This window comes from Lissotriton helveticus, chromosome 7, assembly GCF_964261635.1.
Source record: "Lissotriton helveticus chromosome 7, aLisHel1.1, whole genome shotgun sequence".
NCBI lineage: Eukaryota > Metazoa > Chordata > Amphibia > Caudata > Salamandridae > Lissotriton > Lissotriton helveticus.
In genome coordinates, this window is record NC_136068.1 from 660,014,554 (window position 1) to 660,034,281 (window position 19,728).

The window sequence follows — 19,728 nt, forward strand, 5'->3', positions numbered from 1 at the left end:
GATTGTTTTTATAGACAAATGTTTCCTCGTATTTTGCCATAAACAGAATTGCTAATTCTGGAGCAAAGGGGCATCCCATGGCCACTCCTCCTGTTTGAAAGAAAAATTCCCCATTGAAATTGAAGTAGTTTTTTTTTAGCGCAAATTCTGCAAGTTTTTTTATGAACAATGTCGGCACCTTGTGTGGTCGTTCACGTTCCTCCAAATATACTTCAAGGACATTGAGACCTTCCTCCTGCGGTATTTTGGTATACAGGGACGTTATGTCCATGGTTACCATTAAATCACCGTTTCTGTCAAACTGGATGGTAGAAAGTTTATTTAAAAAATCAGTGGTATCTTGTAGGTATGATCTAACCTGATGCACAAAAGGTTTTAGAAAGAAGTCCACAAATTTGGAAATTGGTTCTAATAGGGATCCACAACCTGATACTATTGGGCGGCCAGGGGGTGCTGAAGCATCCTTGTGTATTTTTGGCAATACATATAAAATGGGTGTTCTCGGATGTTTTGTTCTCAAAAATTCCAGTTCTTTTTTTCCTAGGAAACCCTGTGCGGCACTTTCATCCAAAAAGGCAAATAATTTGTTTTTTAGGTCAGATGTGGGGTCTTTCGGAATTTTCCGATAACATGTTAAGTCCTCCAGTTGTCTGGTCACCTCTTTTATGTATAATTCTTTGTCCCAAATGACTATCGATCCACCTTTGTCGGCCTGTTTGATAATGACAGAAGTGTCTGCTTTCAAATTGGTTAGGGCAACAAGTTCAGCTTTTGAGATGTTGTATTTCATCCATTTTTTGTTGTTCTCCATTTGGGTTATAGCTGATAACACAGTGCGTTCGAATGTGATCAATTCTTTTGGGATTTTGTTGGTTGGAGGACAAAAGGTTGATTTCTGCCGTAAACCAGTTGTTTCCGTTGTCATTTGATACGTATTTTCTGCGAAAAATAATTTCAACCTTAATTTCCGGCAAAATTCAATGGTCTCAGTTTTTAGTTTGATGAAGTCTGTATGTTTAGAAGGAACAAATGTTAATCCTTTGCTTAAGATGGATTCCTCATCTTTTGTTAGAATTTTCCCAGATAAATTAAATATGGGTGACGGCATTAGTTTTTGTAATTTTGCCGTCTTGTTGACATTTCCCATGGTTGGGGGGTGTTCCTTGTCTTGCCTCGTTGTTTTGTCTGGCCTCTGCCTAAAAAAGAACCCTGGTGTTTTTGCTGGAATCCTTGGTGTTGTTGTTGGTGACCGCCTCTTCTATTATAATTGCTTTGGTGGGTGGGATTGTCCCCTTCACTCGAGCTTCCTGATGACGATGTGTCCGAGAAGGTTATACATTTGTTGAAGGATCTACCCTGGTATTGTGCTAGATGTTTTTTTGATTCAGGTCTGGAATAAAAGTCGGCTTGAAGAAAAGGGTATACTTTTTCTAAATTGAAATTGAGTTTATCTTTTTCGAATTGTGCCGTCTTTTGGTTCACGGTGTAGTCTTTAAATTCTCCAATGTCTTTCTGGACCTTTTCCAGTAAGGTTTTGGCATCCGTGATCAATTGGTTGGTTGAGATTGCAGTTTCCAGTATTTGAATTTCCTCCAATTGTGTTTTAGACAATCTCTGTGCCGTTTCTATGGTCAATACCATGAGATCTCTACTACATTTGGTCTCAATATAACTATAACCTTTTTTGTATATGGGGTCCTCGTTAAAAATGACTGGAATATTTTTAACCTGTAGTCCACCCGGGATAGTCCCACCTCTCAAATGCTGTAAAAGAAAATGACCATGTAGGTCCGTCCGAATTTGCTTCTTCTTTAACCTTGTGAGTTTGTCTATCTCATTTTGGTTCTGAGCCGAGACACTTAGTGATGCGGACACGAATAACGGGGGGCAGCTAATAAATTTCTTATATGCTCTTCGCTGTACGCAAAAGCTTCATTCTCAGACATACTATGACAACCTTGTATCCACTTACACCACCAGGTAACACTTACACAACAATGATTAAACCACAGTGTAGCACCTCTATGTCTACTCACTAGTGGACCACCGAGCTCGCTGGCTCACAATCCTTTGGAGGCGGCGATGATTGCTGATAAAATGCGCAGATTCGCACTTACTCCACGAGTCGTGGCTGGGTCCCGTCTGTGTCACTGGGCGTCCGGACGCTGCACTGAATGTTAGCACTTCCTGGTCCACTTGGGATTGTGGGTGGTGTAGTTCCCGACATTCGGGCCATTAATGATGTTGACATTGAACAAAAACTTTATTGTTCTTGTATTTGATGGTGCATGCAACGATGTTGGAATCGTGCAAAAACGTTATGGTTTTGTGCATGTTTTGGAATAGCGTCTTGTATCTGATGGTGCATACCGCAATGATAATTCTCTTCATGGTTGCGCTGATTTTCACTCATGGCTTGCTGGAAGGGCTTATAGTTTGAAAATCTCAGACAGTTCATTTAATCCTGAAAACACAGTGTTGAATTTCAAAATGAGCATTGCCTCTCTTTTAATTAGTTTGGCATCCAAATCGCCTCCTCTGGTGTCATTCTCCACTCTGGAAATAACTGTCCAGGTTAATTCATTTTCTTGGTGATTTTTTTCTTTCCAGTGATTCACCAATGGGGCATTGGCAACATTGTTTTTAATTCTGGATTTATGCTGTTGTATTCTTACGCGAACCTCTTGGTTGGTTTTCCCAATGTATAAGAGGTCGCATGGGCATAAAATTCCATACACTACATACCTCGTTCTACAATTGGAGAAAGTCTTGTGTTTCCAATTAATTGCACTGTGTGAGAATACTTTGCCTTCTTTCGTAGAATCACAACATGAGCAGTTGCCGCATTTATGGTGGCCTTGAATGGGAGGCAAGCGTAGCATATTTCGTAAGTCTGGCTTTTTTATCGGAGGTAGTGCTGCTCTTACCAGATGATTAGAGATGCTATGGTTTTTTCTAAATGCAAACAGGGGTTCCTTATGAAACATTTGGTCTAGATCTTTGACCAAGTGCCAATTCTGTTTAACTAGTTTCTTTAGTGTGTTTGAATTCGGGCAGAACGTTGATATAAATACCATTCTGTCCGTGTTCTTTTTCGGTCTCCTTTCCAACAAACATTCTCTCGGTGTCCACCAAGCTCTTTTGCAGGATTTCTTGAGGAGTTTCTTTGGATATCCTCGTTGTTTTAAATTGTTGGTCAAGACCTCCGCATGCCTTAGATATTCTTGCTTTTCCGTGCAATTGCGGCCAATACGGAGATACTGCCCATAGGGCAAATTTTCCTTGAGGCTCCGCGGGTGGTTGCTACCGAAGTGTAATGCTTTATTGCGGTCTGTCGGCTTTTTATATAGCGTTGTCACTAGACCACCCATGGAGGGGTATACTTCCACGTCCAGGAATGGCATCCTGTCTCGTGAATAATCCAAACTGAAATGGATCGCTGATACCCTGTTGTTGAGCCATTCGTGGAAATTTTTTAGATTTTCTTCAGACCCTGTCCACACAAAGAACACGATACAGAAAAGGGGGTGGTGATGAACAGAGTGTCTGAATTAAGCAGACCACTCTTACCCAGTCCAAAGATCAGGGCTTGATCCATCACCGTTATTTATCTCACTGCCCCATCCCAGCTCAGAACCTGGCTATATGCAAATCAGTCTGTCCCTGGCCCAGTGCATCATGGGAACAGGGCAGACCAAACTACCAAGCCAATTCTTCACCAGAAAGGAGACAAGCTACCGGGGACCGGTTTCTGGCATTTCAGCCTCTTCGGCCCGGCTCGCTTGAATCCTGATGGAGCAGTGAGAAAGGGACTCATGTCTGAGTATACCCTGCCACACCTATAGTGGCCAAAAACGATACAGAAAAGGGGGTGGTGATGAACAGAGTGTCTGAATTAAGCAGACCACTCTTACCCAGTCCAAAGATCAGGGCTTGATCCATCACCGTTATTTATCTCACTGCCCCATCCCAGCTCAGAACCTGGCTATATGCAAATCAGTCTGTCCCTGGCCCAGTGCATCATGGGAACAGGGCAGACCAAACTACCAAGCCAATTCTTCACCAGAAAGGAGACAAGCTACCGGGGACCGGTTTCTGGCATTTCAGCCTCTTCGGCCCGGCTTGCTTGAATCCTGATGGAGCAGTGAGAAAGGGACTCATGTCTGAGTATACCCTGCCACACCTATAGTGGCCAAAAACGATACAGAAAAGGGGGTGGTGATGAACAGAGTGTCTGAATTAAGCAGACCACTCTTACCCAGTCCAAAGATCAGGGCTTGATCCATCACCGTTATTTATCTCACTGCCCCATCCCAGCTCAGAACCTGGCTATATGCAAATCAGTCTGTCCCTGGCCCAGTGCATCATGGGAACAGGGCAGACCAAACTACCAAGCCAATTCTTCACCAGAAAGGAGACAAGCTACCGGGGACCGGTTTCTGGCATTTCAGCCTCTTCGGCCCGGCTTGCTTGAATCCTGATGGAGCAGTGAGAAAGGGACTCATGTCTGAGTATACCCTGCCACACCTATAGTGGCCAAAAACGATACAGAAAAGGGGATGGTGATGAACAGAGTGTCTGAATTAAGCAGACCACTCTTACCCAGTCCAAAGATCAGGGCTTGATCCATCACCGTTATTTATCTCACTGCCCCATCCCAGCTCAGAACCTGGCTATATGCAAATCAGTCTGTCCCTGGCCCAGTGCATCATGGGAACAGGGGAGACCAAACTACCAAGCCAATTCTTCACCAGAAAGGAGACAAGCTACCGGGGACCGGTTTCTGGCATTTCAGCCTCTACGGCCCGGCTTGCTTGAATCCTGATGGAGCAGTGAGAAAGGGCCTATTGTCTGAGTATACCCTGCCACACCTATAGTGGCCAAAAACGATACAGAAAAGGGGGTGGTGATGAACAGAGTGTCTGAATTAAGCAGACCACTCTTACCCAGTCCAAAGATCAGGGCTTGATCCATCACCGTTATTTATCTCACTGCCCCATCCCAGCTCAGAACCTGGCTATATGCAAATCAGTCTGTCCCTGGCCCAGTGCATCATGGGAACAGGGCAGACCAAACTACCAAGCCAATTCTTCACCAGAAAGGAGACAAGCTACCGGGGACCGGTTTCTGGCATTTCAGCCTCTTCGGCCCGGCTTGCTTGAATCCTGATGGAGCAGTGAGAAAGGGACTCATGTCTGAGTATACCCTGCCACACCTATAGTGGCCAAAAACGATACAGAAAAGGGGGTGGTGATGAACAGAGTGTCTGAATTAAGCAGACCACTCTTACCCAGTCCAAAGATCAGGGCTTGATCCATCACCGTTATTTATCTCACTGCCCCATCCCAGCTCAGAACCTGGCTATATGCAAATCAGTCTGTCCCTGGCCCAGTGCATCATGGGAACAGGGCAGACCAAACTACCAAGCCAATTCTTCACCAGAAAGGAGACAAGCTACCGGGGACCGGTTTCTGGCATTTCAGCCTCTTCGGCCCGGCTTGCTTGAATCCTGATGGAGCAGTGAGAAAGGGACTCATGTCTGAGTATACCCTGCCACACCTATAGTGGCCAAAAACGATACAGAAAAGGGGGTGGTGATGAACAGAGTGTCTGAATTAAGCAGACCACTCTTACCCAGTCCAAAGATCAGGGCTTGATCACCACCCCTTGTTGTAAATATTTTTGTCCACCCTAAGCGTGGAAGGGTATACTCAGATGTGAGTCCCTTGCTCATTGCACCATCAGGATTCAAGCAAGCCGGGCCGAAGACGGCTGAAATGCCAGAAACCGGTCCCCGGAAGCTTGTTTCCTTCCCAGTGTAAGAATTGGCTTTTGTAGTCTGGTCTGCCCTGTTCCCATGATGCACTGGGCCAGGGACAGACTAATTTGCATACAGCCAGGTTCTGAAACTGGGATGGTGCAATGAGCTAAAAAACGGTGTTGGATCTAGCCCTGATCTCTTGACTGGGTGAGAGTATTCTGCTTAATTCAGAGACTCTGTCCATCACCACCCCTTGTTGTAAATATTTTTGTCCACCCTAAGCGTGGAAGGGTATACTCAGATGTGAGTCCCTTGCTCATTGCACCATCAGGATTCAAGCAAGCCTGGCCGAAGACGGCTGAAATGCCAGAAACCGGTCCCCGGAAGCTTGTTTCCTTCCCAGTGTAAGAATTGGCTTTTGTAGTCTGGTCTGCCCTGTTCCCATGATGCACTGGGCCAGGGACAGACTAATTTGCATACAGCCAGGTTCTGAAACTGGGATGGTGCAATGAGCTAAAAAACGGTGTTGGATCTAGCCCTGATCTCTTGACTGGGTGAGAGTATTCTGCTTAATTCAGAGACTCTGTCCATCACCACCCCTTGTTGTAAATATTTTTGTCCACCCTAAGCGTGGAAGGGTATACTCAGATGTGAGTCCCTTGCTCATTGCACCATCAGGATTCAAGCAAGCCGGGCCGAAGACGGCTGAAATGCCAGAAACCGGTCCCCGGAAGCTTGTTTCCTTCCCAGTGTAAGAATTGGCTTTTGTAGTCTGGTCTGCCCTGTTCCCATGATGCACTGGGCCAGGGACAGACTAATTTGCATACAGCCAGGTTCTGAAACTGGGATGGTGCAATGAGCTAAAAAACGGTGTTGGATCTAGCCCTGATCTCTTGACTGGGTGAGAGTATTCTGCTTAATTCAGAGACTCTGTCCATCACCACCCCTTGTTGTAAATACACACAAAGAACACATCGTCAATAAAGCGATGCCAATTGGTTATCCATTGGGAAAACGGATTGTTTTTATAGACAAATGTTTCCTCGTATTTTGCCATAAACAGAATTGCTAATTCTGGAGCAAAGGGGCATCCCATGGCCACTCCTCCTGTTTGAAAGAAAAATTCCCCATTGAAATTGAAGTAGTTTTTTTTTAGCGCAAATTCTGCACGTTTTTTTATGAACGATGTCGGCACCTTGTGTGGTCGTTCACGTTCCTCCAAATATACTTCAAGGACATTGAGGCCTTCCTCCTGCTGTATTTTGGTATACAGGGACGTTATGTCCATGGTTACCATTAAGTCACTGTTTCTGTCAAACTGGATGGTAGTAAGTTTATTTAAAAAATCAGTGGTATCTTGTAGGTATGATCTAACCTGATGCACAAAAGGTTTTAGAAAGAAGTCCACAAATTTGGAAATTGGTTCTAATAGGGATCCACAACCTGATACTATTGGGCGGCCAGGGGGTGCTGAAGCATCCTTGTGTATTTTTGGCAATACATATAAAATGGGTGTTCTCGGATGTTTTGTTCTCAAAAATTCCAGTTCTTTTTTTCCTAGGAAACCCTGTGCGGCACTTTCATCCAAAAAGGCAAATAATTCGTTTTTTAGGTCAGATGTGGGGTCTTTCGGAATTTTCCGATAACATGTTAATTCCTCCAGTTGTCTGGTCACCTCTTTTATGTATAATTCTTTGTCCCAAATGACTATCGATCCACCTTTGTCGGCCTGTTTGATAATGACAGAAGTGTCTGCTTTCAAATTGGTTAGGGCAACAAGTTCAGCTTTTGAGATGTTGTATTTCATCCATTTTTTGTTGTTCTCCATTTGGGTTATAGCTGATAACACAGTGCGTTCGAATGTGATCAATTCTTTTGGGATTTTGTTGGTTGGAGGACAAAAGGTTGATTTCTGCCGTAAACCAGTTGTTTCCGTTGTCATTTGATACGTATTTTCTGCGAAAAATAATTTCAACCTTAATTTCCGGCAAAATTCAATGGTCTCAGTTTTTAGTTTGATGAAGTCTGTATGTTTAGAAGGAACAAATGTTAATCCTTTGCTTAAGATGGATTCCTCATCTTTTGTTAGAATTTTCCCAGATAAATTAAATATGGGTGACGGCATTAGTTTTTGTAATTTTGCCGTCTTGTTGACATTTCCCATGGTTGGGGGGTGTTCCTTGTCTTGCCTCGTTGTTTTGTCTGGCCTCTGCCTAAAAAAGAACCCTGGTGTTTTTGCTGGAATCCTTGGTGTTGTTGTTGGTGACCGCCTCTTCTATTATAATTGCTTTGGTGGGTGGGATTGTCCCCTTCACTCGAGCTTCCTGATGACGATGTGTCCGAGAAGGTTATACATTTGTTGAAGGATCTACCCTGGTATTGTGCTAGATGTTTTTTTGATTCAGGTCTGGAATAAAAGTCGGCTTGAAGAAAAGGGTATACTTTTTCTAAATTGAAATTGAGTTTATCTTTTTCGAATTGTGCCGTCTTTTGGTTCACGGTGTAGTCTTTAAATTCTCCAATGTCTTTCTGGACCTTTTCCAGTAAGGTTTTGGCATCCGTGATCAATTGGTTGGTTGAGATTGCAGTTTCCAGTATTTGAATTTCCTCCAATTGTGTTTTAGACAATCTCTGTGCCGTTTCTATGGTCAATACCATGAGATCTCTACTACATTTGGTCTCAATATAACTATAACCTTTTTTGTATATGGGGTCCTCGTTAAAAATGACTGGAATATTTTTAACCTGTAGTCCACCCGGGATAGTCCCACCTCTCAAATGCTGTAAAAGAAAATGACCATGTAGGTCCGTCCGAATTTGCTTCTTCTTTAACCTTGTGAGTTTGTCTATCTCATTTTGGTTCTGAGCCGAGACACTTAGTGATGCGGACACGAATAACGGGGGGCAGCTAATAAATTTCTTATATGCTCTTCGCTGTACGCAAAAGCTTCATTCTCAGACATACTATGACAACCTTGTATCCACTTACACCACCAGGTAACACTTACACAACAATGATGAAACCACAGTGTAGCACCTCTATGTCTACTCACTAGTGGACCACCGAGCTCGCTGGCTCACAATCCTTTGGAGGCGGCGATGATTGCTGATAAAATGCGCAGATTCGCACTTACTCCACGAGTTGTGGCTGGGTCCCGTCTGTGTCACTGGGCGTCCGGACGCTGCACTGAATGTTAGCACTTCCTGGTCCACTTGGGATTGTGGGTGGTGTAGTTCCCGACATTCGGGCCATTAATGATGTTGACATTGAACAAAAACTTTATTGTTCTTGTATTTGATGGTGCATGCAACGATGTTGGAATCGTGCAAAAACGTTATGGTTTTGTGCATGTTTTGGAATAGCGTCTTGTATCTGATGGTGCATACCGCAATGATAATTCTCTTCATGGTTGCGCTGATTTTCACTCATGGCTTGCTGGAAGGGCTTATAGTTTGAAAATCTCAGACAGTTCATTTAATCCTGAAAACACAGTGTTGAATTTCAAAATGAGCATTGCCTCTCTTTTAATTAGTTTGGCATCCAAATCGCCTCCTCTGGTGTCATTCTCCACTCTGGAAATAACTGTCCAGGTTAATTCATTTTCTTGGTGATTTTTTTCTTTCCAGTGATTCACCAATGGGGCATTGGCAACATTGTTTTTAATTCTGGATTTATGCTGTTGTATTCTTACGCGAACCTCTTGGTTGGTTTTCCCAATGTATAAGAGGTCGCATGGGCATACAATTCCATACACTACATACCTCGTTCTACAATTGGAGAAAGTCTTGTGTTTCCAATTAATTGCACTGTGTGAGAATACTTTGCCTTCTTTCGTAGAATCACAACATGAGCAGTTGCCGCATTTATGGTGGCCTTGAATGGGAGGCAAGCGTAGCATATTTCGTAAGTCTGGCTTTTTTATCGGAGGTAGTGCTGCTCTTACCAGATGATTAGAGATGCTATGGTTTTTTCTAAATGCAAACAGGGGTTCCTTATGAAACATTTGGTCTAGATCTTTGACCAAGTGCCAATTCTGTTTAACTAGTTTCTTTAGTGTGTTTGAATTCGGGCAGAACGTTGATATAAATACCATTCTGTCCGTGTTCTTTTTCGGTCTCCTTTCCAACAAACATTCTCTCGGTGTCCACCAAGCTCTTTTGCAGGATTTCTTGAGGAGTTTCTTTGGATATCCTCGTTGTTTTAAATTGTTGGTCAAGACCTCCGCATGCCTTAGATATTCTTGCTTTTCCGTGCAATTGCGGCCAATACGGAGATACTGCCCATAGGGCAAATTTTCCTTGAGGCTCCGCGGGTGGTTGCTACCGAAGTGTAATGCTTTATTGCGGTCTGTCGGCTTTTTATATAGCGTTGTCACTAGACCACCCATGGAGGGGTATACTTCCACGTCCAGGAATGGCATCCTGTCTCGTGAATAATCCAAACTGAAATGGATCGCTGATACCCTGTTGTTGAGCCATTCGTGGAAATTTTTTAGATTTTCTTCAGACCCTGTCCACACAAAGAACACGATACAGAAAAGGGGGTGGTGATGAACAGAGTGTCTGAATTAAGCAGACCACTCTTACCCAGTCCAAAGATCAGGGCTTGATCCATCACCGTTATTTATCTCACTGCCCCATCCCAGCTCAGAACCTGGCTATATGCAAATCAGTCTGTCCCTGGCCCAGTGCATCATGGGAACAGGGCAGACCAAACTACCAAGCCAATTCTTCACCAGAAAGGAGACAAGCTACCGGGGACCGGTTTCTGGCATTTCAGCCTCTTCGGCCCGGCTCGCTTGAATCCTGATGGAGCAGTGAGAAAGGGACTCATGTCTGAGTATACCCTGCCACACCTATAGTGGCCAAAAACGATACAGAAAAGGGGGTGGTGATGAACAGAGTGTCTGAATTAAGCAGACCACTCTTACCCAGTCCAAAGATCAGGGCTGGATCCATCACCGTTATTTATCTCACTGCCCCATCCCAGCTCAGAACCTGGCTATATGCAAATCAGTCTGTCCCTGGCCCAGTGCATCATGGGAACAGGGCAGACCAAACTACCAAGCCAATTCTTCACCAGAAAGGAGACAAGCTACCGGGGACCGGTTTCTGGCATTTCAGCCTCTTCGGCCCGGCTTGCTTGAATCCTGATGGAGCAGTGAGAAAGGGACTCATGTCTGAGTATACCCTGCCACACCTATAGTGGCCAAAAACGATACAGAAAAGGGGGTGGTGATGAACAGAGTGTCTGAATTAAGCAGACCACTCTTACCCAGTCCAAAGATCAGGGCTTGATCCATCACCGTTATTTATCTCACTGCCCCATCCCAGCTCAGAACCTGGCTATATGCAAATCAGTCTGTCCCTGGCCCAGTGCATCATGGGAACAGGGCAGACCAAACTACCAAGCCAATTCTTCACCAGAAAGGAGACAAGCTACCGGGGACCGGTTTCTGGCATTTCAGCCTCTTCGGCCCGGCTTGCTTGAATCCTGATGGAGCAGTGAGAAAGGGACTCATGTCTGAGTATACCCTGCCACACCTATAGTGGCCAAAAACGATACAGAAAAGGGGGTGGTGATGAACAGAGTGTCTGAATTAAGCAGACCACTCTTACCCAGTCCAAAGATCAGGGCTTGATCCATCACCGTTATTTATCTCACTGCCCCATCCCAGCTCAGAACCTGGCTATATGCAAATCAGTCTGTCCCTGGCCCAGTGCATCATGGGAACAGGGCAGACCAAACTACCAAGCCAATTCTTCACCAGAAAGGAGACAAGCTACCGGGGACCGGTTTCTGGCATTTCAGCCTCTACGGCCCGGCTTGCTTGAATCCTGATGGAGCAGTGAGAAAGGGACTCATGTCTGAGTATACCCTGCCACACCTATAGTGGCCAAAAACGATACAGAAAAGGGGGTGGTGATGAACAGAGTGTCTGAATTAAGCAGACCACTCTTACCCAGTCCAAAGATCAGGGCTTGATCCATCACCGTTATTTATCTCACTGCCCCATCCCAGCTCAGAACCTGGCTATATGCAAATCAGTCTGTCCCTGGCCCAGTGCATCATGGGAACAGGGCAGACCAAACTACCAAGCCAATTCTTCACCAGAAAGGAGACAAGCTACCGGGGACCGGTTTCTGGCATTTCAGCCTCTTCGGCCCGGCTTGCTTGAATCCTGATGGAGCAGTGAGAAAGGGACTCATGTCTGAGTATACCCTGCCACACCTATAGTGGCCAAAAACGATACAGAAAAGGGGGTGGTGATGAACAGAGTGTCTGAATTAAGCAGACCACTCTTACCCAGTCCAAAGATCAGGGCTTGATCACCACCCCTTGTTGTAAATATTTTTGTCCACCCTAAGCGTGGAAGGGTATACTCAGATGTGAGTCCCTTGCTCATTGCACCATCAGGATTCAAGCAAGCCGGGCCGAAGACGGCTGAAATGCCAGAAACCGGTACCCGGAAGCTTGTTTCCTTCCCAGTGTAAGAATTGGCTTTTGTAGTCTGGTCTGCCCTGTTCCCATGATGCACTGGGCCAGGGACAGACTAATTTGCATACAGCCAGGTTCTGAAACTGGGATGGTGCAATGAGCTAAAAAACGGTGTTGGATCTAGCCCTGATCTCTTGACTGGGTGAGAGTATTCTGCTTAATTCAGAGACTCTGTCCATCACCACCCCTTGTTGTAAATATTTTTGTCCACCCTAAGCGTGGAAGGGTATACTCAGATGTGAGTCCCTTGCTCATTGCACCATCAGGATTCAAGCAAGCCTGGCCGAAGACGGCTGAAATGCCAGAAACCGGTCCCCGGAAGCTTGTTTCCTTCCCAGTGTAAGAATTGGCTTTTGTAGTCTGGTCTGCCCTGTTCCCATGATGCACTGGGCCAGGGACAGACTAATTTGCATACAGCCAGGTTCTGAAACTGGGATGGTGCAATGAGCTAAAAAACGGTGTTGGATCTAGCCCTGATCTCTTGACTGGGTGAGAGTATTCTGCTTAATTCAGAGACTCTGTCCATCACCACCCCTTGTTGTAAATATTTTTGTCCACCCTAAGCGTGGAAGGGTATACTCAGATGTGAGTCCCTTGCTCATTGCACCATCAGGATTCAAGCAAGCCGGGCCGAAGACGGCTGAAATGCCAGAAACCGGTCCCCGGAAGCTTGTTTCCTTCCCAGTGTAAGAATTGGCTTTTGTAGTCTGGTCTGCCCTGTTCCCATGATGCACTGGGCCAGGGACAGACTAATTTGCATACAGCCAGGTTCTGAAACTGGGATGGTGCAATGAGCTAAAAAACGGTGTTGGATCTAGCCCTGATCTCTTGACTGGGTGAGAGTATTCTGCTTAATTCAGAGACTCTGTCCATCACCACCCCTTGTTGTAAATACACACAAAGAACACATCGTCAATAAAGCGATGCCAATTGGTTATCCATTGGGAAAACGGATTGTTTTTATAGACAAATGTTTCCTCGTATTTTGCCATAAACAGAATTGCTAATTCTGGAGCAAAGGGGCATCCCATGGCCACTCCTCCTGTTTGAAAGAAAAATTCCCCATTGAAATTGAAGTAGTTTTTTTTTAGCGCAAATTCTGCACGTTTTTTTATGAACGATGTCGGCACCTTGTGTGGTCGTTCACGTTCCTCCAAATATACTTCAAGGACATTGAGGCCTTCCTCCTGCTGTATTTTGGTATACAGGGACGTTATGTCCATGGTTACCATTAAGTCACTGTTTCTGTCAAACTGGATGGTAGTAAGTTTATTTAAAAAATCAGTGGTATCTTGTAGGTATGATCTAACCTGATGCACAAAAGGTTTTAGAAAGAAGTCCACAAATTTGGAAATTGGTTCTAATAGGGATCCACAACCTGATACTATTGGGCGGCCAGGGGGTGCTGAAGCATCCTTGTGTATTTTTGGCAATACATATAAAATGGGTGTTCTCGGATGTTTTGTTCTCAAAAATTCCAGTTCTTTTTTTCCTAGGAAACCCTGTGCGGCACTTTCATCCAAAAAGGCAAATAATTCGTTTTTTAGGTCAGATGTGGGGTCTTTCGGAATTTTCCGATAACATGTTAATTCCTCCAGTTGTCTGGTCACCTCTTTTATGTATAATTCTTTGTCCCAAATGACTATCGATCCACCTTTGTCGGCCTGTTTGATAATGACAGAAGTGTCTGCTTTCAAATTGGTTAGGGCAACAAGTTCAGCTTTTGAGATGTTGTATTTCATCCATTTTTTGTTGTTCTCCATTTGGGTTATAGCTGATAACACAGTGCGTTCGAATGTGATCAATTCTTTTGGGATTTTGTTGGTTGGAGGACAAAAGGTTGATTTCTGCCGTAAACCAGTTGTTTCCGTTGTCATTTGATACGTATTTTCTGCGAAAAATAATTTCAACCTTAATTTCCGGCAAAATTCAATGGTCTCAGTTTTTAGTTTGATGAAGTCTGTATGTTTAGAAGGAACAAATGTTAATCCTTTGCTTAAGATGGATTCCTCATCTTTTGTTAGAATTTTCCCAGATAAATTAAATATGGGTGACGGCATTAGTTTTTGTAATTTTGCCGTCTTGTTGACATTTCCCATGGTTGGGGGGTGTTCCTTGTCTTGCCTCGTTGTTTTGTCTGGCCTCTGCCTAAAAAAGAACCCTGGTGTTTTTGCTGGAATCCTTGGTGTTGTTGTTGGTGACCGCCTCTTCTATTATAATTGCTTTGGTGGGTGGGATTGTCCCCTTCACTCGAGCTTCCTGATGACGATGTGTCCGAGAAGGTTATACATTTGTTGAAGGATCTACCCTGGTATTGTGCTAGATGTTTTTTTGATTCAGGTCTGGAATAAAAGTCGGCTTGAAGAAAAGGGTATACTTTTTCTAAATTGAAATTGAGTTTATCTTTTTCGAATTGTGCCGTCTTTTGGTTCACGGTGTAGTCTTTAAATTCTCCAATGTCTTTCTGGACCTTTTCCAGTAAGGTTTTGGCATCCGTGATCAATTGGTTGGTTGAGATTGCAGTTTCCAGTATTTGAATTTCCTCCAATTGTGTTTTAGACAATCTCTGTGCCGTTTCTATGGTCAATACCATGAGATCTCTACTACATTTGGTCTCAATATAACTATAACCTTTTTTGTATATGGGGTCCTCGTTAAAAATGACTGGAATATTTTTAACCTGTAGTCCACCCGGGATAGTCCCACCTCTCAAATGCTGTAAAAGAAAATGACCATGTAGGTCCGTCCGAATTTGCTTCTTCTTTAACCTTGTGAGTTTGTCTATCTCATTTTGGTTCTGAGCCGAGACACTTAGTGATGCGGACACGAATAACGGGGGGCAGCTAATAAATTTCTTATATGCTCTTCGCTGTACGCAAAAGCTTCATTCTCAGACATACTATGACAACCTTGTATCCACTTACACCACCAGGTAACACTTACACAACAATGATGAAACCACAGTGTAGCACCTCTATGTCTACTCACTAGTGGACCACCGAGCTCGCTGGCTCACAATCCTTTGGAGGCGGCGATGATTGCTGATAAAATGCGCAGATTCGCACTTACTCCACGAGTCGTGGCTGGGTCCCGTCTGAGTCACTGGGCGTCCGGACGCTGCACTGAATGTTAGCACTTCCTGGTCCACTTGGGATTGTGGGTGGTGTAGTTCCCGACATTCGGGCCATTAATGATGTTGACATTGAACAAAAACTTTATTGTTCTTGTATTTGATGGTGCATGCAACGATGTTGGAATCGTGCAAAAACTTTATGGTTTTGTGCATGTTTTGGAATAGCGTCTTGTATCTGATGGTGCATACCGCAATGATAATTCTCTTCATGGTTGCGCTGATTTTCACTCATGGCTTGCTGGAAGGGCTTATAGTTTGAAAATCTCAGACAGTTCATTTAATCCTGAAAACACAGTGTTGAATTTCAAAATGAGCATTGCCTCTCTTTTAATTAGTTTGGCATCCAAATCGCCTCCTCTGGTGTCATTCTCCACTCTGGAAATAACTGTCCAGGTTAATTCATTTTCTTGGTGATTTTTTTCTTTCCAGTGATTCACCAATGGGGCATTGGCAACATTGTTTTTAATTCTGGATTTATGCTGTTGTATTCTTACGCGAACCTCTTGGTTGGTTTTCCCAATGTATAAGAGGTCGCATGGGCATAAAATTCCATACACTACATACCTCGTTCTACAATTGGAGAAAGTCTTGTGTTTCCAATTAATTGCACTGTGTGAGAATACTTTGCCTTCTTTCGTAGAATCACAACATGAGCAGTTGCCGCATTTATGGTGGCCTTGAATGGGAGGCAAGCGTAGCATATTTCGTAAGTCTGGCTTTTTTATCGGAGGTAGTGCTGCTCTTACCAGATGATTAGAGATGCTATGGTTTTTTCTAAATGCAAACAGGGGTTCCTTATGAAACATTTGGTCTAGATCTTTGACCAAGTGCCAATTCTGTTTAACTAGTTTCTTTAGTGTGTTTGAATTCGGGCAGAACGTTGATATAAATACCATTCTGTCCGTGTTCTTTTTCGGTCTCCTTTCCAACAAACATTCTCTCGGTGTCCACCAAGCTCTTTTGCAGGATTTCTTGAGGAGTTTCTTTGGATATCCTCGTTGTTTTAAATTGTTGGTCAAGACCTCCGCATGCCTTAGATATTCTTGCTTTTCCGTGCAATTGCGGCCAATACGGAGATACTGCCCATAGGGCAAATTTTCCTTGAGGCTCCGCGGGTGGTTGCTACCGAAGTGTAATGCTTTATTGCGGTCTGTCGGCTTTTTATATAGCGTTGTCACTAGACCACCCATGGAGGGGTATACTTCCACGTCCAGGAATGGCATCCTGTCTCGTGAATAATCCAAACTGAAATGGATCGCTGATACCCTGTTGTTGAGCCATTCGTGGAAATTTTTTAGATTTTCTTCAGACCCTGTCCACACAAAGAACACGATACAGAAAAGGGGGTGGTGATGAACAGAGTGTCTGAATTAAGCAGACCACTCTTACCCAGTCCAAAGATCAGGGCTTGATCCATCACCGTTATTTATCTCACTGCCCCATCCCAGCTCAGAACCTGGCTATATGCAAATCAGTCTGTCCCTGGCCCAGTGCATCATGGGAACAGGGCAGACCAAACTACCAAGCCAATTCTTCACCAGAAAGGAGACAAGCTACCGGGGACCGGTTTCTGGCATTTCAGCCTCTTCGGCCCGGCTCGCTTGAATCCTGATGGAGCAGTGAGAAAGGGACTCATGTCTGAGTATACCCTGCCACACCTATAGTGGCCAAAAACGATACAGAAAAGGGGGTGGTGATGAACAGAGTGTCTGAATTAAGCAGACCACTCTTACCCAGTCCAAAGATCAGGGCTTGATCCATCACCGTTATTTATCTCACTGCCCCATCCCAGCTCAGAACCTGGCTATATGCAAATCAGTCTGTCCCTGGCCCAGTGCATCATGGGAACAGGGCAGACCAAACTACCAAGCCAATTCTTCACCAGAAAGGAGACAAGCTACCGGGGACCGGTTTCTGGCATTTCAGCCTCTTCGGCCCGGCTTGCTTGAATCCTGATGGAGCAGTGAGAAAGGGACTCATGTCTGAGTATACCCTGCCACACCTATAGTGGCCAAAAACGATACAGAAAAGGGGGTGGTGATGAACAGAGTGTCTGAATTAAGCAGACCACTCTTACCCAGTCCAAAGATCAGGGCTTGATCCATCACCGTTATTTATCTCACTGCCCCATCCCAGCTCAGAACCTGGCTATATGCAAATCAGTCTGTCCCTGGCCCAGTGCATCATGGGAACAGGGCAGACCAAACTACCAAGCCAATTCTTCACCAGAAAGGAGACAAGCTACCGGGGACCGGTTTCTGGCATTTCAGCCTCTTCGGCCCGGCTTGCTTGAATCCTGATGGAGCAGTGAGAAAGGGACTCATGTCTGAGTATACCCTGCCACACCTATAGTGGCCAAAAACGATACAGAAAAGGGGGTGGTGATGAACAGAGTGTCTGAATTAAGCAGACCACTCTTACCCAGTCCAAAGATCAGGGCTTGATCCATCACCGTTATTTATCTCACTGCCCCATCCCAGCTCAGAACCTGGCTATATGCAAATCAGTCTGTCCCTGGCCCAGTGCATCATGGGAACAGGGCAGACCAAACTACCAAGCCAATTCTTCACCAGAAAGGAGACAAGCTACCGGGGACTGGTTTCTGGCATTTCAGCCTCTACGGCCCGGCTTGCTTGAATCCTGATGGAGCAGTGAGAAAGGGACTCATGTCTGAGTATACCCTGCCACACCTATAGTGGCCAAAAACGATACAGAAAAGGGGGTGGTGATGAACAGAGTGTCTGAATTAAGCAGACCACTCTTACCTAGTCCAAAGATCAGGGCTTGATCCATCACCGTTATTTATCTCACTGCCCCATCCCAGCTCAGAACCTGGCTATATGCAAATCAGTCTGTCCCTGGCCCAGTGCATCATGGGAACAGGGCAGACCAAACTACCAAGCCAATTCTTCACCAGAAAGGAGACAAGCTACCGGGGACCGGTTTCTGGCATTTCAGCCTCTTCGGCCCGGCTTGCTTGAATCCTGATGGAGCAGTGAGAAAGGGACTCATGTCTGAGTATACCCTGCCACACCTATAGTGGCCAAAAACGATACAGAAAAGGGGGTGGTGATGAACAGAGTGTCTGAATTAAGCAGACCACTCTTACCCAGTCCAAAGATCAGGGCTTGATCCATCACCGTTATTTATCTCACTGCCCCATCCCAGCTCAGAACCTGGCTATATGCAAATCAGTCTGTCCCTGGCCCAGTGCATCATGGGAACAGGGCAGACCAAACTACCAAGCCAATTCTTCACCAGAAAGGAGACAAGCTACCGGGGACCGGTTTCTGGCATTTCAGCCTCTTCGGCCCGGCTTGCTTGAATCCTGATGGAGCAGTGAGAAAGGGACTCATGTCTGAGTATACCCTGCCACACCTATAGTGGCCGAAAACGATACAGAAAAGGGGGTGGTGATGAACAGAGTGTCTGAATTAAGCAGACCACTCTTACCCAGTCCAAAGATCAGGCCTTGATCACCACCCCTTGTTGTAAATATTTTTGTCCACCCTAAGCGTGGAAGGGTATACTCAGATGTGAGTCCCTTGCTCATTGCACCATCAGGATTCAAGCAAGCCGGGCCGAAGACGGCTGAAATGCCAGAAACCGGTCCCCGGAAGCTTGTTTCCTTCCCAGTGTAAGAATTGGCTTTTGTAGTCTGGTCTGCCCTGTTCCCATGATGCACTGGGCCAGGGACAGACTAATTTGCATACAGCCAGGTTCTGAAACTGGGATGGTGCAATGAGCTAAAAAACGGTGTTGGATCTAGCCCTGATCTCTTGAATGGGTGAGAGTATTCTGCTTAATTCAGAGACTCTGTCCATCACCACCCCTTGTTGTAAATATTTTTGTCCACCCTAAGCGTGGAAGGGTATACTCAGATGTGAGTCCCTTGCTCATTGCACCATCAGGATTCAAGCAAGCCGGGCCGAAGACGGCTGAAATGCCAGAAACCGGTCCCCGGAAGCTTGTTTCCTTCCCAGTGTAAGAATTGGCTTTTGTAGTCTGGTCTGCCCTGTTCCCATGATGCACTGGGCCAGGGACAGACTAATTTGCATACAGCCAGGTTCTGAAACTGGGATGGTGCAATGAGCTAAAAAACGGTGTTGGATCTAGCCCTGATCTCTTGACTGGGTGAGAGTATTCTGCTTAATTCAGAGACTCTGTCCATCACCACCCCTTGTTGTAAATATTTTTGTCCACCCTAAGCGTGGAAGGGTATACTCAGATGTGAGTCCCTTGCTCATTGCACCATCAGGATTCAAGCAAGCCGGGCCGAAGACGGCTGAAATGCCAGAATCCGGTCCCCGGAAGCTTGTTTCCTTCCCAGTGTAA